At 35.1% G+C, this 12,644-nt stretch overlaps 1 protein-coding gene across 1 annotated transcript in view; it reads right to left on the bottom strand.

The window, feature by feature from the left end:
• The window catches only part of hop (tyrosine-protein kinase hopscotch), a 251,815-nt gene that overhangs the window by 102,277 nt on the left and 136,894 nt on the right, over positions 1-12,644 (bottom strand). The gene's annotated exons all lie outside the window — the stretch shown is intronic.

The raw sequence follows: 12,644 nt of genomic DNA, 5'->3' as shown, positions 1-12,644 counted from the left end.
TTATAAGCACGGATTTTGTAATAGCAGAGAACTGACCAGGGCATCTGACCTAGTGTGCAATCCTCTGTGGTGCACACTGTTAGGTATCTACCCAGATACTGAAAGAATGAGAATGGACTTGCAATTTGAGATTTAGCTGAACTAGAGTGAACAGTGCAAAGTGAGCTGCTGGAACAAATCCTGGAACACATCCCAACTCAACATCAGTAAAACTCACTTCTTACATTGGTACTATCAATGTAAGAAGCATCGAAAGAAAAGAAATGGAGCTAGCAGAAGAATTAGATAAGTAACAGATTGACATAACAGGCATGACTGAAAAAAAAAAAAGGACAAAACAGGTGAGATTTTCCTCAGCAATAAATGTTATATTTCAGGGAAAAGAGGGAGTAGCTATAGTATTCAACACTAAATACAACAATAATCTTCTTGAATGGCAGGCAATATCAAATTGAGTGATGTGGGCAAATATCAGAATAGGAAACTGGACAATGAGACTTATTTGTGCTTATGGTCCCACAGAAGGTTCTATCAAGGAATTAATGGAGGAATTTTTTGAGGATCAGAGAAGGTAGCTGGCTCAATGAAAAACTGGTACTTGTTGAAGATCTAAACAGAAGAGTAGGAAATGATTACCAGACATACAAAAATGTTTTGGGAAAATTTGGAGAAAAGCACAAAGCTAATAATAATGGTAAATGCCTGCTGGATTTCTGTTCAGAGGACACAGATTAGATATTATTAAGACTATGTTCCAACATAAAAATGTGCAAAAATTCACATGGAGAGAAGATGCACGATATCAGAAAAAATCCCATTAACTGTTACAGTTGATAGCACTGTTTTCCAACTGGTTCAGGACATAACAATATACAGAGGATGTGAAACAGGAAGTGATCACTATCTAGTTTTGAGCAGGATAAAATTGAATTTCATATTGAAAAAAAAAAGAGTGTGTAAGAAAGTTTTAAAATGAATCAAAGTTTAGCAGCTTTCAGAAGTGAATTGAAGACTCAAATAAAGAAATATCATTGAAGAAAAAAATGAAAGAGTTTGAACAAAAGAACCAAACCTTGGAGATTCAATGGCAAATCCCTGAAGAAAACATTCTTCAGGGATTGATTGATTCAGCGAGTCTTGTAGTGAGGTTGTCTGTAAGGTCAGAAAAATCAGAACTCCATGGTGGATTCAGGACGTTAAAGAGGCAGTCAAGGAAAAGGAGAAAGCATATGGAAAGTTCCTGATAAGTAAAGCTTGTGCGCTTAGAGAATACAGAGAAAAATGTAAGAAAGTGAAGCACTGTATAAAACAAGCTAAACAAAAGTTATGGAAAACTTTGGTAAGAACATAAAAATAAATATCACAAAGGTGGCAAAATATTCTGGTAGCTATTGAAAAAGCTTAGAAATAGAGAAGTATTGTGAAACGAATCAGAGATGATAAAGGTCACATGAAAACCTGAACATAAAGATATTTTAGATGTTTGGAGTAATTACTTTAAAAGATTGCTAAATGAAACAAGTAGTGTTAGCATGGTGGCAGAAAACTCCCAACAAGAATGCAGTCAGGAATACATAACCATACTTGAATTAGAAAAAGTCATAAAAAACCTGGAATGTGGAAAGGAAGTTGAAGTTGATGAAATTTACCAGAAATGCTCAAATATGAAGGTATAAAAGTTTTACAGTGGCTGCATTGCATAATTCAGAACAGAAGGACTGTTCAGAGGGTTGAATTCCAGATAACTGGAGCAGAGTTCATAGTACCCATCTATAAAAAGGGAAATAAAGTTGAATGTGAGAATTAGAGAGGTATTTCCCTACTGAGTATTCTTGGTAAGATTTATACAAGTATACTTGAGAAATAGCTAAGAACAATTGTGGAAGGGAGGCTTGGTGAAGAACAAGCTGGATTCAGGCTAAATAGAGGTTGTCAGGAGCAGATTTTCACTTTAAGACAAATAGCTGAGAAATAATTATGGGAATATAATTGGATCGGTATTTAAGTTTTGTAGATCTGTAAAAGGCATATGACAAGGTGCCAAGAGGAAAGCTATTCAAAAGAAAAAAAAGTTATATGGTGTAAATGGGACATTCTATCAAACAATACAGTCTATATTTAAGATGTAAGACAGCAGTTAGAATTGAAGGTACAGGAAGATGGTTTAATGTTAAATCAGGTGTGAGACAAGGTGCACATTATCTATATGGATCACATTATCAAGGGAAGTGGTATTAAATCTGATATCAAAATTGGCAATGTTAATCTTAGCTCTATGCAGATGATGTTGTACTTCTGAATAAATTCAGCATAAGTCTGCAAGGTTCCCTGACTAAATTGAATAACTATTGTAATAAATTTTGTATGAAAATCAGCAATAAAAAGACAAAGAAAATAGACAGAAACATTGAAAACCTCAACTGTAACCTAAATGGTGGACCTATAGAACAAGTAAAACATTTCAACTATTTAGGCATAATTTGTAATGAAGATGGTAAATTAAATAAAGAAATAGACAACAGAATTAACGAAGATGGTATGGCATGAAGTCAACTGAATAAATTTATATGGAATAAGAAATTAGTCAAAACACTAAATTAAATGTATATAAGACAGTACTCAAACTAATTGTAGCATAAGAATCAAGCTGGTTTAGAAATAAAACACTTGATAACAGACTGGAGACCTCTGATATGAGCATTCTGAGAAAGATTAGTGGAGTGAATAGACAGCATCAGTATCACAGTATCGCATTAAAAATGAGAATATTAAGAAAAATCTTGTCATTGTTAGCATTCAAGAATGTGTTAGTACAGCTAATCTCAGGTGATATGTTCACTTAAATAGAACGGGAGAGGAAAGATTGGCAAAACAAGTATTCTTTGCAGTGATGCCAGAGGAAGCCCAAGATGTAGATGGACTGATTCAGTAAAAAGAGCCTTCAAAGAGAGAAATATAGAATCTGATAATGTTGGAGTCTTAACAGATAACAGCTAATTAATTTGGAGGAAAATTGTTGATCGGAAGTTAGTAATTTTGTAACTTTTTCATGCAGTACTATCATCATTATCCTGTAAACCCCTTGAGGGTACATAAAAGGAATTTTATGATGGTGAATTTTGCACATTAGTTTTCTTTCTTTCTCAGAAATTTAGAGCACTTAATTTTTTTTTTTTTTTGAATTACGAAGGTTTAAGATTATACATGAATGATTATACATGAAATATTATACATTTATAAAACATAAGAGCAATGTATTTTAATGCAAATTACTTTTAAACCATGTCTGGGGAATTTGGAGGGGAAAGATGGCACTGGAGATATCAAGTAGTGTTTATCAAGAAAGAAGACTAGTATGGTGGATAAGGAAGATCAAAGCTAATTACAACAGGAAGCTAGCAAATGAGATCAAAGCAGAAGCAAATGAAATAGTTGAGCTAATGAGTAATCATTTTATAAGAGTGTACCTGTACCATCCAGGTGGAGATACTACAGTGTCAGATGTGACACTGACTGATGTGAAAATAGAAGTAGATGAATTGGAAATTTTGATACTGCAGAATCTTAATGCAAATACATCCATGGAATTAGACAGAATATCATCCCATGTATTATGCAAGGGAACTGGCAGATAATCTGACCAACCTGTTTAATTTAAGCTTCAATTCTGCAAAGTTCTGATTGTTATAATAGGGAAAAATAGTTCTGTTCCATAAAGGAGGTGCAAAGACAGAGGTAACAATTATTAGTTACCTCTGTCTCCACAAACTCTTTACAGTGTTTGTCAAGGTATTCGAGAAGCTGATAAAAGGCAGAATTCAGGAATGGGTGGACAGGAATAGGATACTCTACAGAGGTACCATGATTTTGTGAAAGGTAGGTCTTGTCTTAACAATTCATATTTATAAATTTAGGAACACAAAAACACACGTGTTGAACAGATTATTTTATTAATTACTAATAAAATAAAACTTGACATTTTGGTCATCCTTCCAATGATCACCCTGTATCGAGGTCATCATCGGAAGGATACAAGTGTATAAGGAACCAAGCTACATGCTCTAGCCCCGATGTAGTTAATTAATTCATTTCCCTAGCCTGACCTCTAGTGATAAAAAAAATAAATAAAAATAAATTAATAAATTAAAAAATAAATAATAATTAAATAAAAAATATATTAAAAAATAAAAAAATAAAAATAATAATAATAATGAAAAAAAAATACAACTATAATAAACTGCTAAAGTCCTCATGTATTAATATTCTTCTGGATTTGTACAGTTCTGATTGTTATAATATGATTTCTTTCAGTTGCTGTTGAATGTTACAAACACTTCACCACGCTGTCTTCTTGTAGCGGAATTTTTCTATGGCTAGTTTAGGTTGTTATACAGGTTGTAGATGAGTCCCCCACATTCTTGGAACGGTTAGGACATAATTTTTGTTGAGATTTGGGTTGTGTTTGAGCATTTCATATGACTCTTTAAATTTTCTCTCAAACCAAGTTTTGGTGCGGTGTAGGGACTTTATTTTTCCAATCAATTCTGTGGTATGTTTGGAGTGCATGGTCAGAAAGGCCAGTTTTTCCAAAACGAAGGTATTTAATGTGTCATTTGTGTTCGTCTTCTCTGATTGGGATAGTTCGCCCTCTTTCCCCTATGTATGGTATGTTACATGTGAATTGTATTTTGTATACCCCTAGGTGGGCTAGGTGTGGAAGAGGATCTTTAGAAGAACTGAGTAGGGGTTTTAACTTATTTGGGGGTTTAAAGGTGGTTTTAATGTTGTATTTGCATAGTGTTCTGTCTATTTTTTCAGAAATGCCTCTAACATAAGGAATAGCAATAGCATTCCTGATATCTTTGTGGAGGATCTTGTGAATAGTTTTTTTTACTGTATCCATTTTTTATAAACATTTGGTTAATGATCTTGTATTCCTGGTTTAGAGCACGTTCATTAGAACAAATAGTGAGAGCTCTGTGTTTAAGGATGCTTATGACACCTAGTTTTTGTGTTGGGTGGTGGTAAGAATTTTTGTGTATGTATTGGCCTGTGTGTATAGGTTTGCAGTAAACTGAGAAGGAGAGACAGCCAGAGCTCTAACTATTTGTTCTAATGAACAAACTCTAAACCAGGAATACAAGATCATCAACCAAATATTTATAAAAAATGGATACAGTAAAAAAACTATTCACAAGGTCTTCCACAAAGATACCAGTAAGAACAAAAAAGATTTCAGGAATGCTATTGCCATTCCTTATGTTAGAGGCATTTCTGAAAAAATAGACAGAACACTATGCAAATACAACATTAAAACCACCTTTAAATCCAAATAATTTAAGACACCTACTCAGTTCTCATAAAGATCCTCTTCCACACCTAGCCCACCTAGGGGCATACAAAATACAATGCACATGTAACATACCATACATAGGGGAAACAGGGCGAATATCCCAATCAGACAAGACGAACACAAACGACACATTAAATACCTTCATTTTGGAAAAACAGGCCTTTCTGACCACGCACTCCAAACATACCACAGAATTGATTAGAAAAATACCTAGTCCTTACACTGTACCAAAACCTGGTTTGAGAGAAAATTTAAAGAGTCATGTGAAATACTCAAACACAACCTAAATCTCAACAAAAATGATGGCCTAACCATTCCAAGAATGTGGAGGACCCATCTACAACCTGTATAACAACCTACACTAGCCAAAAGGTGAAGTGTTTGTAACATTCAACAGCAATTGAAGGAAAGTGAAGGAAAACCAACATATCCAACAAGGAATTTAAAGCTCTACAGGAAATGAGGAATAATAACGAATTAGTTATCACCAAAGCGGATAAGGGAAATGCAACTGTAGTACTTAACCAAAAGGACTACTAAGGTAAGCTTAATGCTCTTCTATTAGATCGGGCTACTTACTTCCCTATCGAATACAATCCCACCAACTCACAAATTAGAAAACTTCACAGGCTCCTTAAGAAAGTCACTTCTTGGCTTGTAGAAGTTACCAACAGATTAAAGCCGTTTAACTCAATATCCCCCCCCCCATATTTACAGACTCCCAAAAACACACAAAGAAAATGTGCCATTACGTCCCATAGTGGATGGCATTGATTCCCCCACATACAAATTAGCTAAACATTTGGCCAAAGCGCTCACGCATTATACTGGCAACACACCATCACACATAAAAAACTCAGCCCACTTCAAAGCCAGCATAGAAAACCTTACACTTCAACATAATGACATAATGGTCAGCTTTGACATCTCCTCCTTATTCACAAATGTCCCATTCAAGGAAACTTTAGAGCTAATCCAAGCTAAATTTTCTCCTGATATCTTAGCCCTATTTCAATTCACAATGAACTCAGGCTATTTCGTTTGGCAGAGAAAATTCTACAAACAAATAGCAGGGACAGCCATGGGTTCACCACTCTCCCCACCCTTGGCCAATTTCTTTATGGAGACCTTTGAGGAAAAAGCCTTAGCCTCTGCCCCACAAAAACCACCCATATGGCTTTGCTACGTTGATGATGTGTTCGCTATTTGGCCACATGGCTCTGAAACACTCCTCTCCTTCTTAACACACTTAAACAACCAACACTCCAGAATCAAGTTCACCCTGGAAAAAGAGGAAAACAACAGCCTCCCTTTCCTAGACACACTAGTCACCTGCCAGCCTGATGGAACCTTGGTTTTCTCAGTTTATAGAAACCCCACCCATACAGGCAGATACATTCACCAACAACCCGCCCCCTTCCTCACAACAATATGGAGTGGTGAAAACACTATACAACAGGGCTAAACTAATCTGTTCTAATGACATGGCCCTAAACACTGAACTAAATCACATCCTCAACACTTTCTGACCCCTCAAAAAATATTAAAACCTACAAACCACAGCCCCCCCCCCACTTCCCCCTCCACAACAAGGATTATTCTAAATCCATCATCATTCCCTTCATCCGAGGCACCTCGGAAAAAATTACCAAAATTTTAAAAAAACATGACCTGACCTCCTGTTACAGGCCTTACAGAAAATTGGCATCCCTTATCCGCTCCACCAAAGACCAACCACTTCACCTTGACCTACCTGGTATATACCAGGTCCCTTGCAGTTGTAAACTGTCTTACTTTGGCCAAACAGGCAGGACAGCGAATATCAGAATTTCTAAACACAAGTACTACATCCGGTTTCACAAGTACAGCCATTCTGGTCTTGCAGACCATGCTCTGGATACACGCCACAGAATACGGTGGAAGAAAGCTACAGTAATACACCGTAGCAAATGCAAATTCGAAAGACTATTTATGGAATCAGCCTCAGCCCTAAGAAACTCTCCAAACCTGAACAAATTTGGTTGTATGCGACTGCTCCAAATTTGGGAGGCATACATCAGCAGACCTTCAGCCCAACAGCCAAGAACACCTACTTAGCCTGCTAGAGGGCACCATCAGGACTTCTAGGAGTACAATAGCTTCATCTCTTCATTCTCAGTTACTGTGTTGTAGTGCCTGCGTGCACGTGCCTTTTTGTAAGTTCCTTTTGAAAATGGCAACGTGACGTTGCCGAAATATCGGAAATATTTATTAAAGTGTAATTTAATTTATATTCAGATCTACGTTGTTCAATTCCTTAAGTGATTTAGAATGCATAACCAATGTATAAGCCTGTCTATGAGAATGAAGGAAATCATATTATAACAATCAGAACTGTACAAATCCAGAAGAATATTAATACACGAGGACTTTAGCAGTTTATTGTAGTTGTATTTTTTATTATTATTGTTATTTTTTATTTATTTATTTTTATATATGTTTTTTTTATTTATTTATATATATATTTTTTTATTTTATTTTTTTTAATTTTTTTTATTTTTAATTAATTAATTAATTTATTTATTTTATAAATAAATTAATTTATTAATTAATTAATTTATTTATAAATTAATTAATTAATTTATAAATTAATTAATTAATTTATAAATTAATTATAAATAATTTAAGGCTAGGGAAAAGGATTAATTAACTACGTAGATTTAGTTTACGCCAGTTGTTTTCGCCAGGGAACCAGGGCGAACAGCGAAAAGTCAGCTACTGGAACAAATCTGAAAACAAACCCCAACTCAACATCACCAGAGTTAAAGATTGGTACTATCAACGTAAGAAGCCTGAATGGCAAAGAAATGGAGCTAGCTGAGGAATTAGATAAGTACCAGATCGACATAATAGGGGTGACTGAAACAAAAAAGACCAAAACTGGTGAGATCTTTCTGAGCAATAAATACAAAATGTTATATTCAGGCAATAACAATCAAGGAAAAGAAGGAGTAGCCATAGTATTCAACACAAAATACGAGGCTAATCTTCTTGAATGGCAGTCAGTCTCAAGTAGAGTAATGTGGGCAAATATGAGAATGGGGAACTGGACAATGAGACTTATTTGTGCCTATGGTCCCACAGAAGGTTCTACTAAGGTAGAAGTGGAGGAATTTTTTGAGGCTTTAGAAAAAGCAACTGACACAATGAAAAAGGAAAAGTTGGTCCTTGTTGGGGATCTAAATAGTAGAGTAGGAAATGATTGTGAGACATACAAAAATATTTTGGGAAAATTTGGAGAAAAGAGCAAAGCTAATAATAATGGCAAATATCTGTTGGATTTCTGCTCAGGACATCGACTGGTTATTACTAACACCATGTTCCAACATAAAAATGTGCACAAATTCACATGGAGAGAAGAGGCTAGGAATAAGAAAAGTCTCATTGACTATGTTATTGTTGATAGTGATGTTTTCTCTGTACACTCTGGTGTCCTGCACCAGAGTGTACAGAGGATTTGAAATTAGAAGTGATCACTATTTAGTCTTGAGCAGGATAAAATTGAATTTTATATTGAAAAGAATAACATGTAAGAAAGTTTTAAAGCGAATAAAAGTTGAGCAGCTCTCAGATGTAAACTGCAGACTGAAATACAGAAATATTATTGAACAGAAAATGAAAGAGTTTGAGAACAGGAATCAAACCTTGGAGATTCAGTGGCAAACTCTGAAGGAAACATTGATTGATTCTGCCAGAGAGGCATGTGGTGAGGTTGTGTGACAGGGGTCGAAACTTCAAGTTTTATTTTATTAGTAATTAATAAAATAATCTGTTCAACACGTATGTTTTTGTGTCCCTAAATTTATAAATATGAATGCTGATCACCGTGTAACCTTAAAAGAAAGAATCATTGTCTTAACAATTTTACCACTTTTTTTTTTATAATAAAGTAATGTTTGAGTTGGATAAAGGAAGTGACTACAAAATGATACTGAACTTTGCAAAGGTATTTGACAGGATACCCTCCCAATGGAACTCTATTATATAAAGTGGAGCAAATGAGGATTTGATATTAAACTGGTGATATGGATAAGAGAGTTGCTGATGGAACAACAAACATCAAAAAGAGGTATATGGAGGAAACGAATTCAGGAGAAAGCAGATGACCAGTAATATACCATTAGTCAGTCAACTGTTCAGTACTTGGCTAACTGCTGTTTAATTTGAACATTGGTGATATAGGAAATGATTTATTCATTCTTCTTAACAAAGCTAAGAGGAAGCTTTGCTAAGAAGAATGAACATGATGTAGAAAGCCTGCAAGATAACTTAAATAGACTGGCAACATGGACAAAGAATAATAACTGTCAGTTTAAAATGGTTAAGTGTAAGATATTGAAGCATTCTGGAATGAAGAAATCATAAGTTATGTAGACTGCAGGAAATAGCCAGACTTTTGGGGAAGAGGGTGACTGTAGACAGGGAGTTGAAGTTTAGAGGGCATGCTGCAAATGTGGCTAAAACAGCACATCAGATTACTTGGATGTTGAAGAATATACTGAAGAAGGGCATTTTTATTCCCCTTTATAAGGCTTTAATAAGAAAGTAAGTGATGGAAAGCATCCAGAGGTGAGTGACCAAGATTATGACAAGTCCATGAAATGCTCCACATGATGATAGATTGAAGGTGTCTGTAGTTACAAAATCTAGCTGACAAGAAATAACTAACTTTGGAATAACTTACTTTATCCACAGTCAGAAAAAACTCCATTACAGGAATGACTTTTAGAGTTATGGCAAAATATGAACCTTTAGATAGAGTATTTATTTCTGTGGAGGAAATAAATGTGGAAAGTTTTTCCATTTGGTTACATACTTACAAATTATATTATTGTTTTAATTCTATACCCAAGCATAATATATTTGCATATGGGAAATGTATGATTTCTACATTGATTTAACCTTGGTATCTTCTTGGGTCTGGCTTTCAGTGATGAGACTTCAATAAAGGTTGAAACCACTCTGGGCAGTGATCCTTCCCATAATGTTTTGCATTATGGGACAAAGGCCATGAATGAATTCAACAGCATCTATATACAAGAAATCTAGCTGTGAAGATAGTTCAGACTTATGTGTAGCATTAAAACAAAAATATAATTTCGTGTTAAGTATAATAAATATTAATTACTGTATTATTAAGCTCTGCAGCAATGGAAAACAATGACTGATAACACAAGAAAAGAATTTTCATCATCAAATTCCTGACATGTATCCTCAGGGGGTGTACAGGATATGATAGTACTACATGAAAAATTTACATCATTACTAACTTCCTATCTACAATTTTCCTCCAAATCAGTCTGTTACTTGTCAAGACTCCAACATTTATCAGATCTTATATTTTTATTGTCTAAGGCACTTTGTACCGTATCAATCCATCTATATCTTGGTCTTCCTCTGGGTCATTTTCCTGCCAACCTGGCAGAGAACTTGTTTTGCTAATCTTTCCTCGCCAATTCTGTTTAAGTGACCATACCACCTGAGATTAGCTCTAGTAACTTATATTCCTGGATGCTCACAATGTCAAGTTCTTTCCTAATATCCTCATTTTTAATATGATATTGCCATTGATGCCATCTGTTCATGCCTCTAATCTTTCTCAGGACTCTCATATCTGCAGTCTCTAGTCTTTGGTCAAGTGTTTTACTTCTGACCCAGCTCTCAGATCCATAAGTTAAAACTGGTTTGAACACTGTCTTGTATACAGCTAATTTAGTGTTCTGACTAATTTCTCTCTTATTCCATATGAATTTATTCAGTTGACTTCCTACCATACTAGCTTTGTTGATTCTGTTGTCTATTTCCATATTTAATTTACCATCTTCACTAAAAATCGTGCCTAAGTAGCTGAAATGTTTTACTTGTTCTACAGGTTCCCCGTTCACAACACAGTTGACATTTTCAACAATGCTACCTATTTTCATTCTTTGTCTTTTTTATGCTGACCTTCATACCATATTTATTACAACAGTTATTCAATTTATTCAGGGAATCTTGCAAACTTGTAGCGAATTTATTTAGAAGTATAACATAACATTGTCCACATAAAGCAAAGAGCTGACATTAACATCTCCAAATCTGATATCATGTTTAATACCACTTTTCTTCATAATGTGATCCATATAGATAATGGATAACAGAAGGGATAATGTACATCCTTGTCTCACACGAGTTTTAACATTAAACCATCTTCCTGTACTTCCTTCAATTCTAACTGCTGACTTACAACTCAAATAAATGCTAAGTATTGCTTGATATAATGCCCCATTGACACCATATAACTGTAGCATATTGAATAGCATCTCTCTTGGCACCTTGTCATATGCCTTTTCCAGATCGACAAAACTTAAATACAGATCTTTGTTATATTCCCATGCTTTCTCAACTATTTGTCGTAAAGTGAAGATCTGATCCTGACAGCCTCTATTTGGTCTGAATCCAGCTTGTTCTTCACCAAGCTTTTCTTACACAATTCCTCTCAACTGCTTCTCAAGTATACTTGCATAAATCTTGCCAGGAACACTCAGTAGAAAGATACCTCTGTCATTCTCACATTCAGTTTTATTTCTCTTTTTATATATGGGTATTATTAGAGCTCTACTCCAATCATCAGGAAATTCATCCCTCTCCAGGCTTTCTGAACTATGCAGTGCAGCCACTGTAAGACTTTTATACTACCATACTTCAGCATTTCTAGTCGAATATCATCTACTCCTGCTGCCTTTCCACATTTCAAGCCTTTGATGGCTTTTTCTGCTTCAAGTATGGATATGTATTCCTGACTGTATGCCTGTTGAGTGTTTTTTAACACTGCGCTATCACTGCTTGTTTCATTTAACAATTTTTCGAAATAATTATTCCATACTTCAAGGATATCTTTTCCTCCTGTTTTCATGTCACCTTTTTCATCTCTAACTCCTTTTACAGCACTCTTTCCTCCATTTCTAAGCTTCTTCAACAACCTCCAGAATATCTTACCACCTTCTTGATATTTATTTTCTATGTTCTTGCCAAAGTCCTCCCATGATTTTTGTTTAGCGAGTTTTACACAGTGTTTCGCTTTCTTACATTTGTCTCTGTATTCTCTAAGAGCAAAAGCTGACTTATTTGCCAGGAACTTTTGATATGCTTTCTTCTTTTCCTTCACTGCCTCTTTAACTTCCTGTGTCCACCAGGGAGTTCTGATTTTTCTATCTTTGCAGACAACCTCACCACATGCCTCTCTGGCTGAATCAATCAGGGTTTTCTTCAA

This window comes from Typopeltis vanoorti, chromosome 12 (genome assembly GCF_054136105.1).
Source record: "Typopeltis vanoorti isolate ZY-2024b chromosome 12, IOZ_Tvanoo_1.0, whole genome shotgun sequence".
Taxonomy (NCBI): Eukaryota; Metazoa; Arthropoda; class Arachnida; order Uropygi; family Thelyphonidae; genus Typopeltis; species Typopeltis vanoorti.
Note: the sequence above shows the minus strand (reverse complement) of the source record. Positions and strands in the feature narration are given on the sequence as shown.